Source organism: Lathyrus oleraceus, chromosome 6 (assembly GCF_024323335.1).
Source record: "Lathyrus oleraceus cultivar Zhongwan6 chromosome 6, CAAS_Psat_ZW6_1.0, whole genome shotgun sequence".
Classification (NCBI taxonomy): domain Eukaryota; kingdom Viridiplantae; phylum Streptophyta; class Magnoliopsida; order Fabales; family Fabaceae; genus Lathyrus; species Lathyrus oleraceus.
In genome coordinates, this window is record NC_066584.1 from 213,564,660 (window position 1) to 213,580,287 (window position 15,628).

The window sequence follows — 15,628 nt, forward strand, 5'->3', positions numbered from 1 at the left end:
ATGTTATTGGAATCGGGTTGGACTTTAGTGATACCTTGATTACTCTAGATGAAACCCACTTCGATAGAATTCTGGTAGAACCCCTTGATAAGATCTGGGGGAATCCCTTGATGAAAATCTGGTGAAACCCCTTTAATAATAGTCTGATAGAACCCCTTGATAATAACACTTTATTGAAACTTCTTGGTAAAACCCTAGTGAACCCTCAGCGGATAATCTCTGATGAAAACCCCTTGATTTAACCCCTTTGATAAAACTCCTTTGATAAAATCCCTTGGTAGAACCCATTGATGAAAATCCTCTATACTTTTGATGAAACCCCTAATGGAACTCCTAGTAAAAACTCTTTGATGAAACCCTTGGTGGAACCCCTTGAAAAACCCCAGTGTAACCCTTTGATAAAACCCTGGTGCATTTGATGGAACATATCCCTCGTATGGGATAAGTTAATAAGCTGGAGATGTAAGAGGTGAATACCCGCTCAATAGTTGATAACGATCATTCAGGATGACAAACTAATAGATATATTCCTCTGACGACTCACAGTGAGTGAGTTTGTTGGGGAAGTCCTTTATTAAAAAGGCTCTATGGAGATGGTTACTTATTGGGGAAGCCCAATAAGCATTCCTGCTTGGGAATTGTACCTGTATAGCTGGGGACTGAGAATACAATCGTCCTCAGTATAAGAACCAATACTAAATAAATTATCATTGGTGTAAAACCCCGAGAGTAGTGATAGTGGTATAAGAACTAAAAGAAGTAAAAACGGTAGAAGAACCGTAAACTGAAATGACACATGGTATAATAAACCGTACAAATGAATTGATAAATAGTGTAAAAACTAAAATGACTAGATGAAAACGACGTAAAACCCAAAGTGAGTAAATGACAACGATGTAAGAGCCTAAGTGACTGAGTGGCAATAGTGTAAGAACCAAAGTGAACAGTGGTGTAAGCACCAAAATGACAATGGTAATAGAACTTTTATTGAGGATTTCTCTAAGAAGACGTGAATAAAAGGAGATTGACAAAAGAACTCGATGTCCCTAATGGGGAAGACTGGTGTCACGTAAGATGACTGTCTACTAGGGAATATGCTTCCAGGCGAGGTTCCCTAAGGAGCGCGGGTGTTGGAGAAAGCCCTAAGAAATCCCTGCAAGGATCTGGTGAAGGAATTGTATACCATTAGGGCATACCAGGGACAATGCTGCTAAGTATTTTCTGCTTAGAGAATGAGTTCCAAGGATACTTGCGGGGGAATTGTCCTTAAGACTAACCCACTGGGTGTACAATGAAAAAAGAGCTCGGGAGAAGCTTGGACTGAGATCTATCACCGATTAGCTGGGGATATCCAGACTCTAACGATGAGTCTTGAGTCTCAGTCTGTGTTATGTATCTATGTTATGTATGCATGTTATGCTGTGTCATTTATGCATGTTTAGTGTTTGTATGGTATAATGATCCACATTAATGGATATGCTACGCGTGATATGATGTATTAATGCAATGATTGATGCACATGATGTATTAGTCTCGGGCTGCACCGTGGAAGATTGGGCCATTTGTAGGTATTGAGTGCCAAGCAAGGTTGGGCTTTTGTGAGATGCCAACCAAAGTTGGGCTTTTATGATGAATGTCAAATGAGGTTGGGCTTTTAGGATATAGGTGCCAAGTAAGATTAGGCTTTTGTGTGGTGCCAAGTAAGATTAGGCATGTGTAGATGTTAGATTCATGATATGGGAATGTGCTATATGAATGAGATGATATGAATGGTTTGACGCTACAGCGTAACGACATGATTAATGTATGACAATGATTTGAATGTTTCCACAAGTGCCCCTGTGGTGGGTCGTGGACTGTTAGGGATTAGAGAGGTTGTTTGTGTAACCAAGTTATTTTGTCAAAAGGTGGTAGGATGTTACGCTAGCATGGCTTCCCGATACCCGTTTGAAACTTGACGATTGTTGATCTATGATAGATCTTGTACATGCATCTTGAAAGTATTGAGAGGGATTGTCCCTGCAGTATCCCATAGTTGCCCCTGTCTGTTAGGTCTTTGAAGAAATTCATGTCAATATGAATGTGAAGTGACTTAGCCATACCTTGCACTTGAGACGGCCTTCTGTAATATTAGCCTTGGAGAGATTCGTCCTTGACTAATTGACCTTTGGAATGATATTGCCCCAGATGAATTTTTCTTTTGTAGTGGTCTCTTTTGATCAAGCCTTACGTCGGCCTGTCCCAGATTGATAAAGCCTTGGAAGGTATTTCCTGAAAAGGAACTTGGATCCCATCATGATGTAGTATGACTTTGATATGGATTTCCCCAGTATATGAATCTTGAAAAGTATGTATCTGATTATTAGGGTCTGGAGGAGTATTCTGAGAAGGAACTTGGATCCCACAATGCTGCGATCTGACCTTTATATGAATTTCCCCAGTATTTGAATCTTTGAAAAGTATGCCCCGGATTAGATGACTTTTTGGAGTGATTGGCCTCATTATGACCTTGAGTTGTTATGCCCCAGTATGAGAGTCTTGAAAGGCATGCCTCTGATCATGAGGGTCATGGATGTTATTTGACATAGGTGTGTCAAATATTGAAATGTTTCGCCTCCAATCAGTACGATCTTCAGATGATGTTCCCCTAGGATCATAAGGATTTCCCCCCTAATTGGGAGGATCCTTAGGTGACTTGCTCCTAGTCAGGAATGTCTCAAACTGGTATGCCCCTAATCAGACCATTGTTTATATTTCCTTTGTGCTAAGTATTGATTTGTGAAAAAATGTTCTTTTTGAAAAGTAATTATAACATCATGCTCATGCAAGTTTTTGAAATTGAAAATTGTTATGGAAAACAGATATGGTGTATACAGATGATATATGTCCATGAGGTTGGCACAAAGGAAGATGTGATAGAACAAGATGGTTAATAACAAACATTCAGAGTTAGCTTAACAACGATTTTTCCGAGTATGCTTTCATAGTGAACCTAGCTTCAATTAGGACTTTTGAAGGTTGTAACGTGGCCTGGTTCACGGTTTAACAAAAAAGGATATAAGGCTCAAAATTTAATTTTATCCCACCCCTTCTCCTTGATGTTCTCCATTCCTAAATTCAATTAACTCAACAAATGCTTTCAATCTGCAAGAGAGTTTTTATAGTAATGATGATGGAGGTAATGGTTCAAGCACCGATGAGATTCTTGAGGTGGCAGTCACCTACTTTCACTTACAAGCTTGTTTCTGTTTTTCTTTTTTTGCTTTTTAATCCCTATTTTTGCATGGACCAATTCTTTTGGATTGTGGTCCATCGGGAAGCCCTGACTTTTTCCTAAGTCAACTCCTTTTTAGTTTTTGACTTAGCGGGATTTTTTTAAACAACTCTTATGATATTCGATTTTGATTTCAAAAGTTGTGACTACCATGTTAGCTAATGTGAGCCTTGACTTCATTGCTTCCTTGATGTTGAATGGTGTGAGGAATAAGATATGCTTGAACCTATCATCCTTGTGATTATATGGAACAATTCTCTTGAGACTAGAATGCATCATTGACTTAATTGAAACTACCCTGCCCCTAGTTAATATTAAGGGTTTTTATAAATTGAAAAAGAAGCACCAACTTCTGGCTCGAGGGGGTTGACTACGGATTAACTCCTTATTTCTCCAGTGTTTGGGAAGCGAAACAATGCCTTACATCGTCAGCCAGGTCTTACTATTAAAAGCATACTCAGCAAATTCAATTATTTATTACATCATTCTCCTCTTAAGTTTGTTAAGAGGTAAAAGTGAAATGGAAAATTTTGATTTTTAGCAAGTGATGGCATATAAGAGAGTGTAAACGAATGGATTGATTAAAAATATGCATGCTCATTTTATTAAAATTACTTTTCAAAAAGTACAAATTTTAAATACAAACAACCCTTAACAAAAAAGAAATTACAACTAGCAATGATAAAGTCTATTGATTCCAGGGATGAGCTTCATTGTTGACCCATTATCTTTAGGGGATGCTTTTCTTGACGTCCTTGCACATTATTAAAGTAAGGGTGACCATTCATCAATGGGACTCCTTCTTTGAAAGTCAATTGTAGGCCTTGTACTTTGTGCTTACATCGGGCATTATCGCCATGACTTCTAGGGTATAGACCAGGAGAGAGATCATTCGGTTGTAGTCCTACTAGGGCACCTCTGATTAAGTCATGAGACGTTAGTATAGGACCCAATTTCCTTCCAAGCTTCCTTTGTTGTGATTAATGAGGCGCATAGGGTTGCTGCTGAAGAAGATATTGTTGCAGACCTTGTTACGGTGACATCATCCAGGTTGTATTTGAGGATCTAGGTAGGCCGTAGCTTGCATGGTGAAGGGTTGCCTTCTCTCTTCAATGTACTTTCCCTTATTGAGACGTCCTTCGAGTTTGTTCATGAGTATCAGGAAGTCTGCTAGCTGAATGATAGTTGGATAAGGGAGGAAACAGAAAAGATATGCAAATATATATGTATGTATGCAAATGCATGTGTATCCAAAATATTTTTCCCTTTTTTAAAATTTAAATTTTGAAGGTATGCTAAAAGTTTTTTTTTAAGATGTCATGCAATTGTCACATTAGGGTAGTGACAGATAGGAGAACCCATACGGGTTTAGAGATTGTGATGGATATAGAACCCACATATGGGTTTAAGGATAATGTTGAATATAAGGACACCTTGTTTAAGAAGGTTCCTTATAGATAGGGATAATAATTGGCATGGTAAACCCAAACGATTTTGAGACATGTAAGATAATATGCAAGCATGACCTAGTTAAGGGTAGATTCCTTATGATATGTCAGATCTAGGCTTAGACTACCCAATCCCCTCACTTGTAGGATATAAAGTTTTTGTAGGATGATAGCTCTAGAGTCATGGATTATACCCTTGTTTTACCATGAGAAGGAGCAAGTTTTCCTACGGTAAGCATTCGGGATAAGTCTCGTCTAGGAGGGACCTAGTAACAACCTTTGTAGGTTGATAACATAAGGTCGCCCTAAGTTAAGAGGGTTCTAGAAGAGGTCCCCAGGGTCATGGACCGAACTCAAAGTTTTATCATGAAGAAGTGTTGGCCTTCTCATGACAACCCTTTTGAATTGATCTATTCTGGGTGGAATCGTCATCAAAGACCCCACGGGATGAAAACCCTGGTGGCCGAGACAGGACGACCCCTTACTTAAGCTTATATCTTTTCTCAAGCCTGGGTTTTGGCTTCACACCTTGGAAAATCCCAATCTATATGATATGACAGACATAATAATATAATAAAGAATAAAGTGAATAAATAAATAAATAAACATAAATAAAGGAAAGCAAATACAGATAGAAACAAGCATAACCCTAAAACCCAAGGTTAGGATGGGCTCTCTTTAGGGAAAGTATAAGAACTCCCCAGCAGGGTCGCCAGCTGTTGCGGCTGAAAAAATGACAGAGTCGCCACCATCCTTTATTCGTTCCTAAGGAACAGGGAAATAATGAAAAAACATAATGACTAAGGGTGAGAGACTAGGTTCGGGAGTCAGTTAAGTAAGGGGAAGGTGTTAGGAACCCCTTACCTCCATTGTACTCAATGGGATCCTTCTTTAGTTTTAGGGTTAGTGTGTTTCTAAGGAACATTTGCTTTAATATTTATTAATTGTTTAAGTATTTATTTATTTATAAAACTGTTTTATTATTTTAAAAGAAAATTGATTAATTGAGAAAGGAAAACTTTAAAATGTTTTTGATTATTGTACTCGCTAGAGTTTACGACTCTATGCCTACGTACCTCCAAGTTCATTGAAGGATCAGAGTCCCGTAGTTCTGGTAAAAAAAAGTTGTTTGTTGATTGTTTTTATCCCTTGAAGATTCTCACGCATCGGGGACGGAGAAGTGATTGATTTTAAGAAAATGCCTCAATACGCTAGGTTAGAGGACTTATAGTTTGAAGTGTGTTGAATTTGATTTTATCCCTTGATTGTTTGTAAAGATAATATTTAATTTATTTAAAAAAATAAATTAGTGATTATACTAGAATATTAGACATAATCCTTTATCCCGATTTTATCCCTCATTTAACCCTTGAAAACCTTAGAGTTTTATCCCATATTTTATTCCATATCCTTGTCCCATTTGATTTGAAAATATAATCTAATTTAATTAAGAAAGTTAAATAAAATATAATAAGATATATCCCTTATCCTAATTTTATCCCTAATTTACATCCCTTAAAATTTTAGAATTTAACCTTAAATTTTATCCCATAATTATCCCTGAATTATCCCATGGTTGTTTCATGAATTAACCTTAATTTCTTAATTAATTATCCTTTAATTAATTATATATTATTTATTATTTAAATGATTAAATAACAGATAAATACTAAATTATTAATTAAAACCCTAATTATTAATTTGATTGACTTAATTTAATTTGAAATAGAATATAATTTTTAAGTTGAAATAGTTAAATGGTTTAATTTTATTAGAAACCGTTTATGCCTTTTTCTTTGTGAAAGATTTTTTTGTATGTATAATGATAATAAAACTATTACTAAAACAAAATAAACCAATTGAGAACTAAGTGAAAATTTTAAACAAAATTAAATTAATAGATCAAGACACCAAGAAGAGACATAATGAATCCGCAATACCCAAAAAGTAAATCGAATAAATAAGGAATAATGAAGTAAGAAGAAACCAACCTACGGGTTCTTGTGATCACTCTTCTTTACTAGCCCTTTTTTGAAAGGATGGTGAAGATGATGGAGGCTTTAGGATTCGGTGTTGTTATTCTTCAGTGTGAAGAACAAGGCTAAATACGTGTGAGTGAATTTTTTTACTATGTATCTCCCTTTCCCCTTTTAAAATTCTAGAATTTGGTCTTATTTATAGCAAAAAAAAATCAATACCTTTAATTAGGAATTAAGAAGAATAATTATAAAGATCAAGAGAAATAGAAAAAAATAATGTGAATGATTTATTTTTAAAATAAAAGATTTTAAAGATTCTTTCCTTAAGAGATAATAATAATTTCTTTAAAAAAAAATTATTTAGAATTAAAGGTGAAATAACTAAAACAATTAATGTGAGTAATTTTTAACTAAAAATGAAACATTTTATTTTATTTTATTTATTTATTATTTTTTGGATAAAAAGTGAATAAAGATGATTTTTTTTAAATGACTAATTAATAAATATGAAAGTTAAAAAATGAATGCACTTTTTTTTTTATAATTTAATATTGATGATAATATAATAAATCTAAAAATTTAATAATAACAAAAATAATAAAATTTTAATAATAGTGAATAATTACAACTTTAAAAAGGTGAGAAAATAAAAAATGATCATGTTAGAAATAAAGAAATACACTAAAAATGGAAAAGGTGGAATTTGATTTAAAATGATGTTATTATTGTTGATTTGCTTCCATTTAAATTTGATTGAGATTGATTATATATTTTAGACTTTTGAAATCCAAATTATGATATTGAGATATTGTTTTTAGAAAGAAGCATGAACTGATTTTGTTTGAAATGAAATCAAGAGATGAATGTACGAGGATCTCTCATTTTCTGATTTTTGCAGATTTTGTTGTTTCATGGAGTTATTGACATATTGTTACCCCCACGGGAAAGAAAAAACCTCATTTGGTCAATTTGATTCTATTTTAATTTTTCACTTAAATAATAACATCTAATAATTGATGTTAAAGTGATACTAGTACATCAATAATAATAAATAAATAAGATCAATACTAAAAACAAAGAGATTAATGATATCCACTCACAAAATCACTCATTTAATTAAAACTAGGCAAAAGAAATTAGATAAAAAATATTTTATAGAGCTTTATTTATTAAGAATTAATGATTGATAATAATAAAAATAATGTATTAGTAATAATAAGAAAAAGATTTTAATGATATTTTTTTATTTTATCTTGTTTTTTGTGTGTGTATAGAAGACTTCTATTTATATTTAAGAATTAGGTTTTCAAACTAATCAATAAAATATATTTAATTTGATTTAGTGGTCATATTTAACTATTCCTCATTGATTGTTTTTCCTAAAAGTTTTAACTTATTTTCTAAGATTCAATAAAATAGAAATGATTTTTTGTTGTAATTTTTTCACAAATATTTATCTATATATAAAAATGATGGTATTAATAGTTGTATGTAATTTTTTGTGATGACATCTTAGTATTAAAATAAAAATTTATAAAATAAATATTATTTTATAATGTTTTAATGGAAAATTATTTTAAAATTAAGCACAAAACCATTTTAATTATAATTTAGCTGGACATATTTTAATTTTAAAATTTACTTCTAAAAAAAAATAATCATATCAAAGGTGACTCTAAATAATTTTTCATAATTTAATGTAAGTTTCCATGTAATTTTTTTATAATGACATTCTAAGCAAGATTATTTTTTATGGATTGTTTTAATTTATAAAGAAATAATAATTGATCATTTTGGTAAATAACAAAAACTTTGTGGTAATAATAATTACAAGAAAATATTTTTTTTTATTTTATCTTGGTTAAAATAAAAAATGCAAAATTTTGATTTTTCTAGATTAAAAATATATTAAATTCAAATATTAAAATAAATAAAAAATTGATTGTTTAGATTAAAAATATATTATATTCGAAAATTAAAATAAAAAAGAAAATTTTATTTAAAAATATATTTAAAATTAAATAAAAATTAAAAAATACAAATTTGATTGTAATTGAAGTTAAAACATAAAAAAAGGAGGAAAATTCTAAAAGTGTGGATAGTGAGATTCAAACTTAAGACCTCTCCTTTGTAACTCTTTACATATGCTCTTCTACCAATTATACCATTTTATTTATTCGCAACAAAGTGGCGCTAGAAAGCATGTGAATGGTGGGCAAAATTTGGGGTACGACAAAGAGTTTAAGAGAGTATTTGTTAGAGGAAGATATATTAAGTTCTCTCCAAAGGTTATCAACGCATATCTTTTCATAAGCAAGTATGCACCTTCTGATGATATTTCCTCTTTGGATCAGATTGCCATGGAGATTACAGGTGGGCAAGTAAAGAAATGGATCAAGAAAAGTGGTATCCCTCCAGGAAGCTTCACAGTGAAATATGTTAGGTTCAATAGGATTGCTACAACAAACGGGGCACCTACAAATCACAAATCCAGTATTACCTCAGCATTGGTCATGCTAATTTTTCAAATAGGAAAAAAGGCCAAGATAAACTTTGGTGAATTTATTTTAGAACAGACAATAAAGCATGATGACTCATTTGCTGTAAAACTACCAATAGCCTTTCCTTATTTGATCTCTGGGATCATCTTAATAAAACACCCTAATATTGTGAATCAAAGAGATATTAAAAGTAAAAAGGTTGTGCCTCTGACTTTTGACAATAAGTTGTTTATTGGGACACATGTCCCAGACATTGTCATGCCTCAACACAAAAGTCAAACAGCTTGTGCGAGTTCCTCTCCTATTGCCAAAGCCACCCACAAACAAATTTTCACAAAATACCAACCTTACAACAAGTATGAAAAGGGCTCCCTAGGAGTACCTAGGATGTTTTGGGTGCTTAAAACCTTCCCATTGCATAACCAACCCCCTTACCCAGATCTCTGACATTTTTACTAGTTTTTGATTTGATAAAACTTTTAGGTTTTTGTTCGCTTTCTAACCATTCCCTTGGATAAATAGAAGTGCGGTGGCGACTCGACTTGTATGGTTTACCTTAGATTTAGTCAATATCTCTAAAGGTAACGAATACCCCGCTACAGTGATGAAATGAGAGGTGTCCGACAGTGATGTAACACCTCAAAATTTGCCCTCCTCTCTTGGGACTAGCTTAGCATATTGCATTTCATTTTTAGGTCATTAGTCATTGCATATTTGCATATCATATGGCAACATTGAGCAAGTCATCCTCTTAGGTCTTGATCAGAAGATAAAGAGGTTAAAAGATTCAAGCCTGAGGGTCTCATGGATTGATCACTAATCATCTGAGGGTGTGTGCTTCAAATTAGGGTTTCATTGTGTTTGATCAGATTCCTTGAGATTAGGGTTTTGACCTCTGGTCAACCCTAATCATCTGTATTGTGCCAATCAGGGCTTGTTAAGGAGATGAGGTCTTCATGGAGATGGGGATCATTCTATGGTTTTAATGAGCTTATGGAAGCTAAGGTTTCATGTTTGAGCCATTTCATCAGGAGTTTGAGGCTCAAGATCATCAGTGCATAGCCAATTCATCTATCAGTCAGAAAAAGTCAACCAAAGGTCAACTGATGGATTTGGAGGTGGGAGAGGGTTAGAGACACTTCATTCATGTCCACACAAGTTTCATTTGACATTTCAAACATCAACAATGAAGAAAATAAAGTCAGATGAAAACTTTCCAAAAATAGAAAGTGACTTGTAATTCAAAATTGCCAAAAATGGAAAGGTTTTCTCCTTAAAATTATATGTCCAAAAATGCTTCAAATGAAATTTTGTCCAACATGAAAGTTGTAGATCTTGCTCTCACCTTTCCAAAAAGTCCAAGAACATGAATTTCTCATGTGTGGTTGGCAAGTTATGGATCAATCTTTGTCAAGAAAATTTGAACTTCAACAAGGCATAACTTTTGATTCAAATGGCCAAATCATGTGGTGCTTTTTGGAGCAATTTTCTTTTGATCTCTTCTATCATAATCATACATCACATTTCATTAAAACTCATCACAAAAAAAGTGCATTTTTCACTTGAACTTAATTTGAATTTGGAGGGAAAAAGGTGAATTTGAAAACTAGGCCTTGGCTTCACATAATTCCACTTGCATTTGCCTCCAAAGTGATTTTATGAAGTGAATTGAAGCTAAAACCTGTACTGTTACATTGAATCACATGTGAAGGGTGAATTGGCCAATTTGCTAATGTGCACAAAACTTGACATCACTTAATCTTTAGCATTTACACTAATCATGATTAGCAACATGTTTAACATCACATATAAAAGCTAAATCATAACTGTTTCGTTGCTAATCATAACAGAATTTGGAAATTGAGATCTAGATCCAAAACTTTGCATTTTTTCTCTCTCACTTTTTCTGCAATTTTCTTCACAAACCGTGCCAAGATCTTCATCAATCCTTCATCCATGAGCATAATGGAAGCTATTTGAAGCAAGATCCATTGATTTCCAAGCCAATTCAAGAACTGTTGCATCAAGCTTCTTCAATGGCAATTCGAGTTTTCAGCTAGATCTTTCATGATCAACACTCAAACCTTGCTCCATTCATTTGTACAAGCATTGAAGAACTTCTGTTTTTGACTTTTCAAGCCAGAATCCACGTGTTTCAACTCTGCCATCCAATCAAGGTCAGTTTTCGAGCATGATGATTCTTGAAATTGATATATGTGTTTGATAGATCTTTCTTAGTAGAGTAAACTGCAAGTTGAATCACTGATTTTCATCAAGAATTGAAGAAGTTATGTGGATTTTAAGTTTCATGCACAAAAATGTTTTGGTTCGAATCTGTTAATTTAGGATGAATTAGGTTAAGATGATTTGAGATTGTTAATGTACATTGAGAGAGGATTCTAGTGATATAGATTTTGTTAATTTTGGTGAACAATTGTTCTTGAGCTATGAATGTGTGAAGAACATGTATGAACGCTAGGGATTTTTCCAGAATTCGTGTTTTGATCCATAATTTCGCTTGCCTGCATGCGGTTGGTGTTTCTGGCCATGCAATTGGACCACGTGTCCTCCACCATGCATAAGCGCGCGCAGCATTTCAAATGCTCCCTCCCTTCGAATCCGGGCGAGGGACTTTCCATTTGTGTTTTTGCATTTTGTTTCCACTTATGCCATGCCATGTTCATGCCTTCATTCATTCTTTTTTTAATTTTTCACTCCATTTAAAAAATCATAACTCTCAAAATAATAATCCAATTCACATGAAATTTTTTGTGCCATGATCCTTGCAATGTCCTCTATTTTATGAATATTTTTCCAGATTTTGTGCTCGTGTGGATTTTTAAATGGCCTAGGGTTTGTTCATACATGTGTTTGCTTGCACATTGGTTACTATTTTGGTTGTGAAATGATGATGCTTAATCCAAAATTCTTGAAATTTTGCATGCACAAACTAGAGATCCTAAGTGACATTTTGGCTTGAGTTTGTGATTTTATCATTTCTGGTTTGTGAGATATGAGCTGATCAATTTAGGTGTGACAATGTGTGTCACACCATTTCCTGTCCAACTTGTGGATTTCTTTACCATGCCATATGAACTTGAATTGATGTGAATTTTTGCATGTCGATACTTCTGGATGTTAGGTTCGCTTGTGAATTTTTGTGGATGTTTTGAGTGCATTTCCAATTTGTTTGAGAATTTCCCTTCTGTTTGACCAATTGTGGACCTTTTGTGAGTCATGATCTTATATGATTTGTGAAATTCTTGATATGTATCACATGAACTTGAAATTTTGTGGAGTGATTCTAGACACATTGATGTTTGCCATGGCTTTGGTTTGATGCATTTATCTTGTGCCAATTCTGTTTTGTGCTTGCTTGAAGTTGATGCATGATTTTGTGCCTTGTATGAGCTTGTTTGAGCATGCTTTGAATTATGGATTTTATTTGATTTTCTTACCTTTGTCCAAATGACTTGAAATTTGGTGTGATGATCCTTTGATGAGTGTTGTTTAGCCATGATATTTCTTGAGATTTATTGAATTATTTTTGATTGAGTTTGGATTGATTCATTCTGTTTGGTCCAATGAGCTTTCAAATTGCACACTTTGCCTTAGATGCTTTGTGAAATGAAATTGATTGATGATATGAATGTGAGACCACTTGGACCTTGTTCTAATTTGATTGAACTTGATTTGTGCCAATTTTCATGTTCTGTTTTGAATTATTTTTCCCCCTTTGACCCTAGGCTTTGTCCTAGGGGTTTGCTTATGTTTGAGTTGTGTTTTCAGGACAAAGAAGCATATGACATTGAGGGAATTGATTCACATTGCTTGAGTTGACTAATTGGTCAATATTGAACTAATTTTGAGTTTGTTTTGTAGGTGGCTTCTAAGTCATTTGTGTTGAGCATTGGCTTGTGCTTTGCTTGATGCATTGCTTGTGTACAGTTAACTGTTGGCTTTTAGTTTGTCTGTTTGACTGTTTGAGCTGTAAACTGACTGAGTTAGATTGATTTCAGGTACATTAGTTGCTATAGTTCATTGTGAACTTGCTTTTTCTGTTGCTTGGTTGCTTAACCAATTAAGGTATAGCATCACTAACTTCATGTAGTCTGGAAGACCTGGCCTGTTACTTGGCCAGGCACCTGTCTGAAGTCCTCCTTAAGAGGCAATGCTTGTGATTGTTTATCTTTGTCCCCAAGCAGGAAAAGACCTTTGTTAAGGCAATTGGCAGACACAAGAGATGTGCAATCCATCTCCTGCTATTCAGTTGAGTCATCCCTTTGCTCACACAACTGGTGTTGATGCATTGTGGATATTAACCCAAGATCCTTGTACAGTTGTACAGTTGAGTCAGTGTCATAAGTGTAGAAGGGTTCCCACTTTCTGAACCCACACTTCCTTTGTCTGAAGCTCTCCCTGGCCAGGGATAAGAGCTGTGAGGCACACCCCTCACTCCCATTTCATCTGCTTCACCCTAACTCTCAATGTTAGGGTTAAGAGCTAACATCACCTGATACAGTTGGCTTGCTTTTGCAGCCTAACCCTTGTGTGAGCCCACTTTGTTTGTATATAGTGTGTGCTATTTGTGATTGTTTGATTTGATTGCTTGTGCTGTTTAGGTTTAGCTTGCTGCCTGTGCAAGTTAGGATAGAAACCTTAACATAGGGCTATGATGCATGATAACTATTATGCTCGAGTTAGTCTCCCTAGTAGTTTGTGTCTCCCTTTGTATCTGGTTAGGTTAGAATTTCTTTCCCGTTCAGGGGAACTACGTCGCCCTGATCCTCATACCAGATGAGGTACGTAGGCAGGAGACCGTACGAGGTCTCTCCGGGCACCCTTTTCTTTTTGGTGTGTGTTTGCTTGACAGTTGCTAGGCTCGAGTGTCTGACTCCTTAGTAACTTGTTTGTTTGTTAACCCTCTTATGTGTCAGGATATGGATGTAAGACCAGCGATTGGCTGTCCGTATCCTGAGTGTGTTTGTTTGGTTCGGAATCTGATGTAAGTCCAGCAATTGGCGTTCGGATTCCAGGTTTGCCTGTTTGTGTGGAGTCTGACGTAAGCCCAGCGATTGGCAGTCAGTTTCCTGCGTGTGTTTAGTTTGGCGTGCGTGAGCCGAACTACGGCAGCTCTGATTCTTATTCCAGATGAGATACGTAGGCATAGGATGCGATATCCTAGCGAGCCCTCTCCCCTCTTCCTCCACCTGTGTTGTTTCCAGTGCGTGTGTGTGATGTTTTTGAGGAGTGTTTAGCAACCTTGTTCTATCTTTTTGAGCGTGGATCCCGTCGGGTACGACGGATGCGTAGGGGTGCTAATACCTTCCCTTCGCATAACCGACTCCCGATCCCATTCTCTTTGGTCGCGAGACCATGTCTTTTCCAGGTTTACTTCGAGCGTTTCCTTTCCCTCTTTTGGGATAAATAACGCACGGTGGCGGCTCTGTGTTGTTTTGTTTTAGCCCGCCGGTTGTTTTTCGCGGATGCGACAAGTGAGTAAAAGAGGCAGTGAAGTTTTGCTTTTGGTTGGTTATGCAGCAGTGAAAAGAGTGGTATTGTGGAAGGTGGTGGCTCATATTTGAACAGGTGAATGGTGGTTTTTTGTTTGTTTTGGGTCATCGAAAAAAGACGGTGGGAGTTGTATGTTTCGATGATAATGAAAAGAATAGAGGGAAGTTTGGCGTGGGGGCGGATCGAGAGAGATAAGGCTGAGGGAATGTGACTGTGGGTTGAAGAAGAAAATCTCGTAACAGAAGCATATAAGTTTTTGTTTTTAGAGAAAGAGGAAATGTGGTCATGGATTGAAGAAGAAAAGGATTAAAAAAAAATTCCAATTTTTCTTTGCTGACCATGAGAGGATAACCAATCTGATTTTAAGTATGAAGGTTATGGATGTTGGTTTGATGGTTTTGTGAGTGTTTTGAAAAATGGGCAAGCTTTTTGCAAAAAATATCTTTTTTGGAGGTGTTTATCGCGGTTGTGGAGAAGAGGTTAATGATGGAAAAGGTGAAGCTTTGTTATGAAGATGGATAGATGATGGTGATGGATCAGTTGAGTGAGAGAAGAGATGCATGAGGCGGTGAGAGGAGTTGTTTGTGGGTTGGTTATGTGTTGGATGGAAGGAAGAAAATGGAAGTGATATGTGTAATGGTTAGAAGAAGAGGGTGATACTTTTTCAGGTTTTGTGAAATTATTCTATTTTTTCTGAGAGTGAGAGTACTAACTCTTTTAAGGGGGCTTTTTTGCCAAAAAATGAGAATGGATTTGATTTTTATGGTCAGAGGTAACAGAGCAGTAACGTGGAGAGAGAGGATTCAGATATTTTGAAAGATCTCTTTACTTACTTCTCTCTTTTTTTATTTAAGAAAAGTATTTTATATAATTAAATTAAAAATAAAATAAATAAAATAAACTAAATAAGTT